Source organism: Cryptomeria japonica, chromosome 10, assembly GCF_030272615.1.
Source record: "Cryptomeria japonica chromosome 10, Sugi_1.0, whole genome shotgun sequence".
NCBI classification, from domain to species: domain Eukaryota; kingdom Viridiplantae; phylum Streptophyta; class Pinopsida; order Cupressales; family Cupressaceae; genus Cryptomeria; species Cryptomeria japonica.
The window spans coordinates 408997410-409012284 of NC_081414.1; positions in this window are offsets into that span (position 1 = coordinate 408997410).

Sequence of the window (14875 nt, forward strand, 5' to 3'; positions counted from 1 at the left end):
GTATATATACTTCCTCGAAATTCTTAATCAATTTAGAATACCCGACCCTGCATGAATCGCTTAGCAAGAAGAATTCGATTTACAAGATGGAATCAGGTGCGTACCTAGAATGATACATGCATTTTCCATTATTCTAAATCAATTAAGAAATAAGCAAGATCAAAACAAGGATATGGTAGAGAAAATAAATAAATCCATCGGTTTCAATGGTCAATAAGTTACTCAGACAAGTATAATGCCATGCATAGAAAATAATCATAGTTTGGAAAAGCAAACTATTTTCTCTGTGATTCCACATTTGGCACTCGTCTCGGAAGATAAACTTTCCCATAAATACATCACTAACAAAATCTTTCATCTAGCACGCCTATTCTTTCATACAATGTCTCTAAATTATATAACATGCACAATCATTTATAAGAAAATAATAAATGTAAATCCATTTGCAAGAAAACAATCTTTTCGTTTTCAGCGTTAAATAAACATAAAAATGAGGAAAAGAAGGTGTATCACAAGTATGCACATATTTGCATATAATAGATGGCAAAATGTAAATTATGAGTACACATTCTAAAATTATATGTTCCTATATGCTTCCAATTTTATTTTCTGCATGCTTAAACTAATAGTTTTTGTACTTAACATCTATGTCTTACTCTTTCATCCATTAAAATCAGAATTCATTTATATTAGTAATGAATTCCCAATATTTAAGTTTTTATGTATGTATCTTTACTTTCACTATATCTCACTAATTCCGCTAGTCTATAGGTTTCCTACAGTATCGATCTAGTTTGGTACAAATCATCATGTTTTCTATTCTCCAGTTGAAATATGAGAATACATACTTTTCAACATAAGATGACTTCAATACATACCGCTATTTAAATATATACAGGTAAAAGAAATGTGCATATATATATATATATATATATATATATATATATATATATGAAAAACAAAGGTTTATATCTAACAACCAAGAAGTATTAAACCAAAAATTTGACTAAATCTTTAGAGATTTTATCATTCCATATAATTTATGTGTATGTACATATATGTTAAATACACTATGTACTGGTACAAATTTAGCACAACAAAGAATACTTCCCAACAACAGAGGTGTTATTTTCAACCAAACATGATACAACGAGGAAGGAGATTTTCACCAGATAGAAATATTCAAGGAGACAACGAAAATTACGTTTTAAACAAGGAATCATTTTCTTGAAAATACGGTTCCAGATCTTGGTTTAAATTTCAAAGATTGATTGCCTACCTCTTAGATCGATTCCCTGATTTCTGAGTCAAAAATCTTCTGTGGTTGAAGTTGAATCACCTTTCTTCCTTTTTACTGATACTTTCCCAAATTTGGTTGTATCTTCTTCCTAAATGATTTCTCTATATTATTCTTCCTTTTTACCAATGTTACTGTCGCTGTCTTTTTTTTTTACCAAACAACAGTCTAAATTATGCTAGACGAGTGCTATGTTTTTTGCTACATTTCCTCCTCATTTTCGGCCTATACCCACAACTATTACTATTTACCATGCCACCCACGCAACATGTCTAACAGTTCACATGGCACTTGGCCTACGACTGTACCACGTAGGGTTCGTCTCCAACAACTTACACCATGTAGTGACCATGCTTTACGGCAAAAATTTTTATACTATTCAAACACAACATGGTTGTTATTGGGATAGTTGATATCACTATCGACTCCCATTTGCTCCAAACAATGGCTTTGTTACTTTCCATAGTCAATATATTATTGACTCTACTCTACTCTACTCTATACTATGTGGTTTGTTGACTATAACATGACATTGAATAAGTCCTCTACTATGAGTTTGTTATTTAATAACATGTTAACAAGTCCACCATTATAATATATATAGTATATATATACAAAATACATGAAGTAAAATAATTAAATTTCATGATAATTAGATGTGTATATATATCATAATTATATACATATATACATGTATATGATCGAATCAATATATTCAAACTTATATATATACTATTATCCAAAATACAAAAATAAATACATAAATACAATATTTCATCCATTTACACATATTTGTACACAAAGAACATACATATCTACGATCAATATCTATAGTTAATCTTCTTTTAACGATGTCAAAATAAATCTTACTTTTAAAATAAAGAAATATCATTTAATATTAGCCATATGAAATTCATCATTCGAATTTGAACAAACAACCAATTAAAGTTATATAAATCTTCAACCTTTGCAAGATGAAAATACGCATTCTAAAGTGGTGTGTGAGATCCCATCCATTTTACCGAAGTCCAAGAGCTAAAGTAACTCTATCGGAACCTCGATCTCGCCTTCATCCGTGTTCACATGTTCCTACGTTCACTTGCACTCAATTGCTCATTAGCAATGACAATCCCCAATAGAAATAATACTAATAATTCATTTGCATTTACGTATTAAAGGAAAACAATTTAAATCATTCCATTGCATTTAAACATTCATTTCATTTCCATCTAATGTCACTTAAAATTTCATTTCCATTTCAATTTCTTTTCATAAACGAAAAATAAACATTATTTTCCTAATTAAATATTTATAGATAATTATGGGTTGTGACATTGAATTAATTGCCCATATCCCACAAAAATAGGTAAAAAACACTGAGAAATGGATAGTACATTATTTGAGGCCTAGGTTAAGTTTGTTGTACAAAAGGATGACATTAGTTTTGAGGTAAAAAGCATGGAAATGGGCCTAGGAGAGAGATAGAATGGGACTCACGAAAGTAGGAGCACAAAAAGTGGTGTAAATTATGCAAGGTTATAATTTACAATGCTACGTCCAGCCCCCACTTTAGTGGGAGTATGAGGCTATGCACAAACTTGCAGTAAATTTGCAGAAAGGGAGATAAATGAGTGATTTGGAGAAAGATAACAAGGAGATAAGACATCACTAAATTTGCAGGAACAAGCCTCAAATCTTAGGATCTTAACTAACACAATAATATGATAGGACACACAAAACAAGGCAAAGACAAAAGGCACACAAAAGGGCTTAATACTAAAAACAAAATCCCCAAATCAACTAGTTGAAGAGAGCTCGATAGCCAAAATGTCTCAACCACTAATATCATTCCCGAAATGCTATTACAATAACACAAGTGGTCACATGGAAAGAGTAAGAGAATGCATAAAATGGTGAGCCATGATCCAAGAACTAGAAAACCTATGGGCTCATTGGGAGGAAAAAGGATAAAGCATGGATTTCAGAGGCTAGCAAGATGTATTATGCTAGGTGATCCATGAGAAAAAAAAGCAAGAGGGAACATGCATTCCACGAGCTAGAAAATTGTGTTATGCTATGTGATCCACATAAACAGGAGACAACTAGTTGTGTTATGTTGTGTGATCGATGTAGGAAAGAAGAGTTGAAGTAGCAAGTTGTATTATGATAGTTCCACTCATCCAAAAATGCAGCACGAGGGTTGAAAGGTCTATTAAGTTGTGTTTCTTAGGTCCCAGGAAGGACAACTGAGGGGGGGGTGAATCAATTGTGAACCAATTGTCAATAAATTATAATCCAAATGCAAGTTATTCCAATTTAAACTTAATGTCGGTATACCAAACTTAAGTGCTGGTAAAATAGATTAACAGTTATAGAAGTACCGGTATAGCTTAATGCATGAAACATAAAGAGAAACAACATCCACAACACATGACACATAGATTTTGACATGGAAACTCGGTAAGGGAAAAACCACGGTGGGAAACCTTACCCACAATCAGATGATACTACTGCAAATAGTATGTGTATACAAATGGGGTTTGCACATGCAGAAAGGCCAACCGCCTAGAGCTCACTGCTCAGTCACAAATTAGGAGTCACACTGACTACACAATTGAATGGTTAAATCCAATGATAATGTACTACTCAAAATAGCATCTGCAATGCTGGATTCAGTACCAGTTAAGCTCTGAACATGAGTGTCAAAACACCTTCATAACCTTCCTTCAACCTTCAAATAATGTTTGCGTGATTTGCACAAGGATCTGCTTATTTTCGCTCTTCAATATTCTAACACACTCATCATGATCCTATCCCGATCTTCAACAAGGTCTTACAATCATTTATACAAAACCTAAGACCAAATGTATAGGTCGGCTCACAAAATATATTACAATTAAATCAATTACAAAGAGGTCTTGATGCGATACAACATGTCGGCTCAATACATTTACCAGTCAATAAACAATCTCCATAACGTGTCATGTTGATTTGGAATAGATAACATGTACCGGTCCATAACCTAGACCTATCTGTCGGTAAAGGAAAATCTGTCACCCCGATTAGACCAATAAGAAAAACACCAAAACCAAACTTCCAATCCATGTCTTCGACATAACCACATGATCTCTAGATGATAACAAGTCATCATTGTTTCCGGTGAACAATATAACTTGTTGGTGAACACATACCGGTGATTGTGCATAAGTCACTAACCATACCGGTGAACATAATGTAAACCTCCAAGAAGACAAGTGTTGACATCAATGGAAAAACCAATGCAACACATGACAAAGTCATCCATAATACCAACAATCCCCCCCTTAGGCATTGATGGCAACACTAGATGGAAAAACATGTAAGTGCCAAAAATAGAATGCCAAAAACAATAAACCAATCAATCTCCCAAAGTTAGATCAATACAAATTTTGTTATAGAACCAAAACCAAAATACATATATCCAAAGAGTATATCTCTTCCCCCAATGAATAATCTCTCCCTCAAGGAATAATGTTTTTCCATAGATATCTCCCCCCCTTTGACATCAAATGCCAAAGCAGTTAAGAATTCAAACTTAACATTCAACCAACTACTCCCCCTAAGAAGTAGCTCTCCTCCATCAAAGCTGGAAAAAAATTATGTTTAGTCCCTGTCGGTTTGATGCCAATTTTCAACATCTAAGTCTCTGCCGGTGGGGAAATTACCCCAAGCTGCTCTCTGAGATATTCAAAAGTTTCCTTAGGCAAAGAATTTGTAAAGATATCTGCAATTTGCTCTTTAGTATTCACATAAACCAATTTCACTTCATTTGCTTCAACATTCTCTTTCAAAAAATTATACTTAATAGAAACATGCTTTGTCGTAGAGTTAAATACTAGATTCTTTGATATATCAATTGCTGCTGAATTATCACAATAAATGATTATTGATTCTTTGCATTTTACCTTTATATCCTTCAACATTTTCTTGATCCATAATACCCGGGTACAATTAGTTGTTGCTACAACTTATTTTGATTTTGTTGTTGATAATGATGTACAAGTCTGTTTCTTACTTATCCATGAAATCAATCTTCTGTTAAGAAAGAATGCACCGCCAGTGGTACTCTTTCTGTCATCTACATCACCTGCCCAATTTGCATCAGTGTATGCACATAAATCAAAATTTTCATCTTTAGGATACCATAAACCAAGATTTATTGTGCCTTGTAGGTACCAGAAAATCCTTTTAACTGCTAATTCATGATTTTCTTTAGGATTTCTTTGAAATCTTGATACAATACATACTGCATTCATTATATCAGGTCTTGTTTGTGTCAAATACAGTAAACCTCCAATCATAGATTTGTACCTTGTCAGATTAATAGGAGTTGAATCATCCTTCAATGTCAATTTATCAGTTGTAGTCATAGGAGTACTTACCGGTATGGAATTTTCCATACCAAATTTATTCAAAAGTTCCTTCAAGTACTTTGTTTGACATATGAATATACCTTTATCTATTTGTGAAATTTGTAAACCTAGAATTTTTTTTAATCTCTCCAATCATAGACATTTCAAATTCTTTTTGCATCTGATTAGCAAAGTCCTTACACAATCCATCTTCACCTCCAAAAATGATATCATCTACAAAGACTTCAATAACCAAAATATCATCATTGGTAACTTTGTAATACAAATTGTTGTCAGCATTACCTTTTGTGTAACCAAGCTTCAAAAGATATTTATCCAATCTAGTATACCAAGCTCTGAGAGCTTGCTTCAATCCATATAAAGCTTTCATTAACCTGCAAACCATATCCTTATTGTCTGTCAAAGAAAATCCATCAGGCTGTTCAATGTAAACTTCCTCTTGAAGATCTCCATTCATAAATGCACATTTTACATCCATTTGATAAACTTTATAGTTCTTATGAGCTGCAAATGCAAGAAATAGTCTAACTGCCTCAATTTTGGCTACCGGTGCAAAGGTTTCATTATAATCAATTCCTTCTTTCTGTGAATAACCTTTACAAACTAATCTTGCTTTGTTTATGATTACTTCTCCATCTTCATTAAGTTTATTCCTATATACCCATTTAGTTACAATTACATTTTTGTCTTTAGGCCGGGGAACCAATGTCCAAGTATTATTCTTTTCAATTTGTTCTAATTCATCTTCCATTGCTTTTATCCAATGTTCATCCTAACATGCTTCAATAACAAATGCTGGTTCAATTTGAGAAATTAAACATACCTCTTCATTTGCCAGTCTTCCTCTAGTCATAACACCTTGATTATTGTTTCCAATTATCTAATTCTCTGAATGATTCAATCTTACATACCTGGGTTTGTTCTGATTAACATTCACAGACTGTTGTTCTTCAGTCACTGTTGAGTTTTCTGATGATGTTGGTGTGACTGGGTCTTCATTCTATACCGGTGCAATCTATGTCGGCTGGTCTATAATCATTTCAACTATCGGTTCAACAAATCTTGAATCTCCTCTAAAGTGTTCATCTATCTTCAGATTAGTACTCTCAATGATTTTCTGTAACCTTTTATTATAACATCTATATGCCTTTCTTTTAGATGAATAACCAAGAAATATTCCTTCATCAATTCTAGAATCAAATTTGCCAATATACTCATCTCTTCTAATATAAATTTTGCTTCCAAATATTCTGAAGTACTTAAGAGTAGGAATATGACCAAACCATAGTTCATAAGGGGTCTTACCGGTTTCACTTTTCATGTGAACTCTGTTGAAAGTATAAACCGTTGTATTCACTACTTCTCTCCAGTACACATGAGGCATATTTGCTTCCATTAACATGGTTCTTTCTCTATCCATAATAGTTATGTTCTTCCTTTCCACAACTCCATTCTGCTGGGGTGTCTGGGGTGCTAGTAGTTGTCTTTTGATTCCATTCACTTCATAGAATGCATTAAATTCCCTAGATGTAAATTCTCCTCCTTGATCTAATCTTAAACATTTGATTTTCTTGCCAGTTTCATTCTCTACCATTGCCTTGAATATCTTGAATATTCCAAAAGATTTTGATTTCTCCTTGAGAAAAGTAACCCAAAACATTCTAGAATAATCATCAATTATTAGCATAAAGTATCTATCACCTTGTAGACTTCTTGTTCTTGCTGGACCACATAAATCAGTATGAATTAAATCAAGAATATTATTGGATTTCTCAATAATGCTCTTAAATGTTGTTCTAACTTGCTTTCCCATTTGACATTCCTTACATATCGGATTATGAGGTTTCACAATTTTAGGTAAATCCCTTACTGCCTTAGTTGAATTGATCTTTAAAATACAATCAAAATTCACATGATAGAGTCTTTTATGCCATAACCAACTTTCATCAATGTGTGCAATTAAACATGTCTTGTCACTGGTATTCAAGTGAAATATATTACCTTTAGTCTGATTACCGATTGCAATCTCCAATCCAGTTTTGTTTATGATTTTGCATTTTCCATTCTTGAACTGTAACTAAAATCCTTTCTCAACTAGCTGACCAACACTCAAAAGATTATGCTTTAAACCTTCTACATAATAAACATTGTCAATATTATGCTTACCATCCAAAGATATAGTACCTTTTCCTTTGATTAAACAAGCTTTATCATCTCCAAACCTTACTAGACGTTAATGAATTTCTTGAAAAGATAAGAATTTACTTTTATCACCAGTCATATGATGTGAGCATCCACTATCTATAATCCATTCATCTTTTTCTTCAATTTTTGTTGTCAGTGCCTGCTCTACTGGTTTGACAATAGGTGTCAGTTGATCTTCCTTTATTGCAACAAAATCCCATCCGTTATCTGCAGGATCTTCATCTGAATCATCTGTAACACCTTCATCTACATAGTAACATGACTTATCTTTGTTTTCTTGAATCTATATCTTTGATATTCAAGGAGGCTTATATGATCTTTTTGCTTCCTCCCTTAGTCTTGAATGTGTATCAAGACATCTAGATTCTATATGACCAACTTTATTGAAGTTAAAACATTTGAAAGGTGCTTTACCTTCATACTTACTTCTAGTTGGACCTTGAGGCATCTTCCTTGCAAATAGTGCTTCAAGTTCTTCAAGTTCTTCATTTTCTCTCTTCATATCTTCAAGTTATTTTGCATAAAGTGCTTTCCAATCAGTTTTTTCAAATGATGACGATGATGCTTTGAAAGCTAAATCAGTCTTTATAGTAGCAACATGACCAAATTCCTCAAGCTCAAATGCTAAAAGTTTTCCAACCAAAGTATCTCTAGAAACTGAAGTATTAGGCATTGTTCTCATTTCATTAATAGCAGTCACTTTCATTTTGTAAGCCGGTGGAAAAGCTATTAAAAATTTAGACACAATTTAATCTTCACTTAAGGATCCTCCACAATATTGTATTCCTAATATAATTTCATTAACTCTTTCCATAAATGCATAAATTCTTTCATCTTCATACTTACTTCCAGTTGGACCTTGAGGCATCTTCCTTGCAAATAGTGCTTCAAGTTCTTCAAGTTCTTCATTTTCTCTCCTCATATCTTCAAGTTATTTTGCATAAAGTGCTTTCCAATCAGTTTTTTCAAATGATGATGATGTTGATGATGTTGATGATGATGATGATGCTTTGAAAGATAAATCAGTCTTTATAGTAGCAACATGACCAAATTCCTCAAGCTCAAATGCTAAAAGTTTTCCAACCAAAGTATCTCTAGAAACTGAAGTATTAGGCATTGTTCTCATTTCATTAATAGCAGTCACTTTCATTTTGTAAGCCGGTGGCAAAGCTATTAAAACTTTAGACACAATTTCATCTTCACTTAAGGATCCTCCACAACATTGTATTCCTAAAACAATTTCATTAACTCTTTCCATAAATGCATAAATTCTTTCATCTTCTTCCATTTTTAAATTTTCATACCTGAACCGGTAACATTCCAATTTTGCAATCTTGATAGTGGTATCTACTTCATTCAGTGTTTCCAGTTTATCCCAAATAGTTTTAGCAGTAGATCGGTCTGATAATGCGCTCAGAAGTGCTTCTCTTGCTTTGCAATCATTGTCCATGTCCTTAGCCAGTGTTGGTGGATGAGGTTGATTCGGAACAAGAGCAACATAGCCATTCTTTGTAGCATCCCATATATCTCTTCTAATGCAGTTCAGATGTGTTTCCATTTTGATCTTCCATATACCATAGTTAGTTCCATCAAGCTTCAGACTGTTCTTCCTGACAATATTTGTTGCCATAGGATCTCCTCAAGTTATTAGGCTTCTGCAAAAAGAGGACTTAGCTCTGATACCAACTGTTAAGTCCTAGGAAGGATAACTAAGAGGGGGGGGGGGGTGAATCAGTTGTGAACTAGTTGTCAATAAATTATAACCCAAATGCAAGTTATTCCAATTTAAACTTAATGCCAATAAACCAAACTTAAGTGTTGGTAAAACAAATGAATAGTTATAGCAGTACCGATATAATTTAATGCGTGAAACATAAAGAGAAACAACACATGACACAAATATTTTGACGTGGAAACCCGGTAAGGGAAAAACCACGGTGGGAAACCTTACCCACAATCAGATGATACTATTGCAGATAGTATGTGTATACAAATGGGGTCTGCACATGCAGAAAGGCCAACTGCTTAGAGCTCACTGCTCAATCACCAATTAGGAGTCACATTGACTACACAATTAGATGGTTAAATCCAATGATAATGTACTGCTCAAAATAGCATATCCAATGTTGGATTCAGTACCAGTTAAGCTCTGAACATGAATGTCAAAACACCTTCATAACCTTCCTTCAACCTTCAAATAATGTTTGCGTGATTCACACAAGGATCTGCTTATTTTCGCTCTTCAATATTCTAACACACTCATCATGATCCTACATCATGATCCTATATCCTAATCTTCAACAAGATCTTACAATCATTTACACAAAACCTAAGACCAAATGTATAGGTCGACTCACTAAAGATATTACAATTAAATCAATTACAAATAAGTCTTGATGCGATACAACATGTCAGCTCAATGCATTTGCCAATCAATAAACAATCTCCATAACGTGTCGTGCGGATCTGGAATAGATAACATGTACCGGTCCATAACCTAGACCTATCTGCCGGTAAAGACAAATCTGTCAACCCGATTAGACCAATAAGAAAAACACCAAAACCAAACTTCCAATCCATGTCTTAGACATAACCACATGATCTCCAGATGATAACAAGTCATCATTGCTCCCGGTGAACAATATAACCTGCTAGTGAACACATACTGGTGACTATGCATAAGTCACTAACCATACCGGTGAACATAATGTAAACCTCCAAGAAGATAAGTTTTTACATCAATGACAAAACAAATGCAACACATGACAAAGTCATCCATAATACCAACAGAGACTAAGATGTTGAAAATTGGCATCAAACTGACAGGGACTAAACAGAAAAATCTTTTTCCGGCTTTGATGGAGGAGAGCTACTTCTCAGGGGGAGTAGTTGGCTGAATGTTAAGTTTGAATTCTTAACTGCTTTTGCATTTGATGTCAAAGGGGGAGAGATATCTATGGAAAACATTATTCCTTGAGGGAGACATTATTCATTGGGGGAAGAGATATACTCTTTGGATATATGTATTTTGGTTTTGGTTCTGTAACAAAATTTGTATTGAACTATCTTTGGGAGATTGATTGGTTTATTATTTTTGGCATTCTATTTTTGGCACTTAGATGTTTTTTCATCTAGTGTTGCCATCAATGCCAAAGGGGGAGATTGTTGGTATTATGGATGACTTTGTCATGTGTTGCATTGGTTTTGTAATTGATGTCAACACTTGTCTTCATGGAGGTTTACATTATGTTCACCGGTATGGTTAGTGACTTAGGCACAGTCACCGGTATGTGTTCACCAACAGGTTATATTATTCACCGGCAACGATGATGACTTGTTATCATCTAGAGATCATGTGGTTATGTCGAAGACATGGATTGGAAGTTTGGTTTTGGTGTTTTGCTTATTGGTCTAATCGGGTTGACAAATTTGCCTTTACCAACAGATAGGTCTAGGTTATGGACTAGTACATGTTATTTATTCCAGATCAGCATGGCACGTTATGGAAATTGTTTATTGATTGGTAAATGTATTGAGATGACATGTTGTGTCGCATCAAGACTTATTTGTAATTGATTTAATTGGAATATCTTTAGTGAGTTGACTTATACATTTGGTCTTGGGTTTTGTATAAATTATTGTAAGATCTTGTTGAAGATCGAGATATAGGATCATGGTATGAGTGTGTTCAAATATTGAAGAGCGAAAATAAGCAGATCCTTGTGCAAATCACGCATACATTATTTTAAGGTTGAAGGAAGGTTATGAAGGTGTTTTGACACTCATGTTCAGAGCTTAACTGGTATTGAATCCAACATTGGAGATGCTATTTTGAGCAGTACATTATTATTGGATTTAACCATCCAATTGTGTAGTCAGTGTGACTCCTAATTTGTGACTGAGCAGTGAGCTCTAGGTGGTTGGCCTTTCTGCATGTGCAGACCCCATTTGTATACACATACTATCTGCAATAGTATCATTTGATTGTGGGTAAGGTTTCCCACCATGGTTTTCCCCCTTACCAAGTTTCCACGTCAAAATCTTTGTGTCATGTGTTGTGGATGTTCCTTCTCTTTATGTTTCATGCATTAAGTTATACTAGTACTTCTATAACTATTAATTTGTTTTACCAACACTTGAGTTTGGTTTACCAACATTAAGTTTAAATTGGAATAACTTGCATTTGAATTATAATTTATTGACAACTGTTTCACAACTGATTCACCCCCCCTCTCAGTTGTCCTTCCCGGGGCCTATAGCAAATTGTGTTATGCTATGTGATCCACATAAAAACGAGACAACTAGTTGTGATATGTTATGTGATAAATGTAGGAAAGAAGAGTTGAACTAGCAAGTTGTGTTATGATAGTTCCACTCATCCACAAATGCAGCATGAGGGTTGAAAGGTCTTGCAAGTTGTGTTATGTTAGTCAACTCATCCTAAGGAATTGAAAAAGGAAGGGTTGAAAGGTATAGGAAGTTGTGTTATGCTAGTCAACCTATCCAAAAAAAAGAGTTGAAAGGTCTAGTAAGTTCTAATATGCTAGTCAACTCATCCAAAAATTGTGCAAATTGAAAATGGATATCTAGGCAAATCTCGTTACCTATAAGAAAATCCATAACATGAATAAGAATAACCGAGAAAAGAATTGTATGCAAGGAAATTCACAACTTTAAGTGAACATAAGCTACAAGGAGGCCATGTTGTATGCCCCCCCCCCTAAGATGTCAACATACCCTATGTTGATTTTTTAAGGAAAAAAGAGAGACAAGGATAAACACCTTCATCACCAAGGAGATATTCTTTAAGAAAAAATGAACATAACTCCAAGCTAAAAAGGCATAACACTTATGAGCAAGGAAAATATAGTTGTAAAAGATATCTTGCAGCAAGTGTAAAGGGATCCTTTTGAGGGATTCACGGAGGAAGAGATCTTTACCCAAATACATCCAAATCCTAGAAAAGTAGAGGAGATCTTTAACAAGGATGAAATTTCTGAAAGGGGAAGGAGAACAAGAATACACACTTTCCCACTACTAGGAAAGAGTGGATTTTAAGTGAAAGATTGCACACATTCACTAGGGAGAGATTATTTATAAAAAGACATACCATTTCAAACAAAGGACAAGTCCTAACCAAGGGACATATTATATACTCACATGGAAGACCACTTTATTTAATAAAGGACCACAAGTTATGACATATGCAACTCAACAAACTAAAAGGCAATCCTTGAAAAAGAGAAAGAATTGAAACATTATTCTTGCTCCCCAAGCAAGTAGACAAGGTAAGAAAGACTATCATGTTACTATCCAAGTATGACTTCACATGAATTTGTACCACCATGAATGACAAAGAGCCCCCACTAAGGTATGCTACCAATGTCACATAGTGAGGAGCAACATAATAAGGTAAATGAAGTGCTAAGGAACTATTATATGTAAAGAAATAAATATTTGTATATTTGGCGCTATAGCATATACTATCTGCATTGGAAACTTAAGTTGTTGTGCTTTGTTGTCATTTATCTCAACCTAATTTGTGTTTTCATTGATGTCAACCTATCCTATGTTATTTATGTTGACGTAACCATGGTATAGTGGATGTCTCAATATGTAGAAAATAGTATTTATGTGTTTTGATATTGTTGAACTACCTTGTAGATATGTTTAAGTAAGGTGGAAGGATGGTATAGTAGAAGTTTCAATATCTATGAAACAATATTTAATGTCTCGATGGAAGAATGTCTTGCATTCCTTCGGTGTGTGAAAATTATGCACTTTTGAATATAATGTCTATTTTTGTGTATATTGCACTATCAGATTTGTAGGTCCTATATTGCTTAGTTGGTAGAGTTGATTGGTAGAGTTGTTTCTGACAATAAAGCTGTCTACTAGAACGAGTCTAGAGAATTCTTGGTGGCTTCCAGATTTGTGGATTCATGTGGTGAAATTTGGAGTGCTTATTCATATAGTCTGTGCAATGTTCCAATTCAGTTTTTAAGTGATAATTTGATAGGAAAGTTATGTTATGATGAATGAGTTTTGTGTTGTTAGTGAGTTTGGTTTCTAGCTAACCATGATATTGTATCATTCTTGGATAATATTAATTTGGTTTGAATTTGATTTGGAGGATGAGTATGGTTAATGTTTTGGGTCTCACATTGTGTGTATAGATCCACATTATATAATTTGCTTTGGATATTTGTTATTTGAACAACTAGCTAACATGATGTAATGCTTATCTACACTTTTCATTTGTTGTCGACCTTTGATTATGTGTTAGCATGTGTGGTCCATTGGAATCATTTGTGAAAGATGCATTATGCTTTTTTAGGGTCCTCTCTATCTCCTATTGTGGATCATAATAAATATTTTAGGTCCAAATGGCCAACTTTATGTAATATTGTTTATTGTATCCGTCGTTAACCTAGTTAAGAGTTTTGATGATTATCTTGTATATAAAGGAGTGTGGATGTATGAGTTAAGGTGTGGGATATGAGTGAATTGATGTGAAGGTGTGTGTGTGTGTGATTTGCAAGAAGATTTAGTATTGGAGATATGTGAAAGACTTGTGAAGAGATTTAATGATGATATCTTTAGTGTGACAATGGTCAAAGATTGTGTTTGAAGTCAAATGACTTTACCTTGATTTTGATCACTTGACACATTGGTTGAAGGATGATTTCATGACTAGGAGATATTTTTCATTTTAATTCAACTATTCATTTCTCTGTTGAAAGACAGTGTCTCTTGGAACCTTTCTATACCTTTCCCTGAAGTAGTGTGCTTCATCTTTGCAAGTCATTTGTATCCTGTCCTAAGGTTGTGTGCTCAAGTCCTCTTAGGAGTAGTGGATTTTGAAGGCAACATTGTAATAGATTATATTTATATTGTGAATCTAATTCTCATTGTGTTTTTCCTCTGCTTGGGTTTTCCACATAAGTCTGGTGTTCATGTG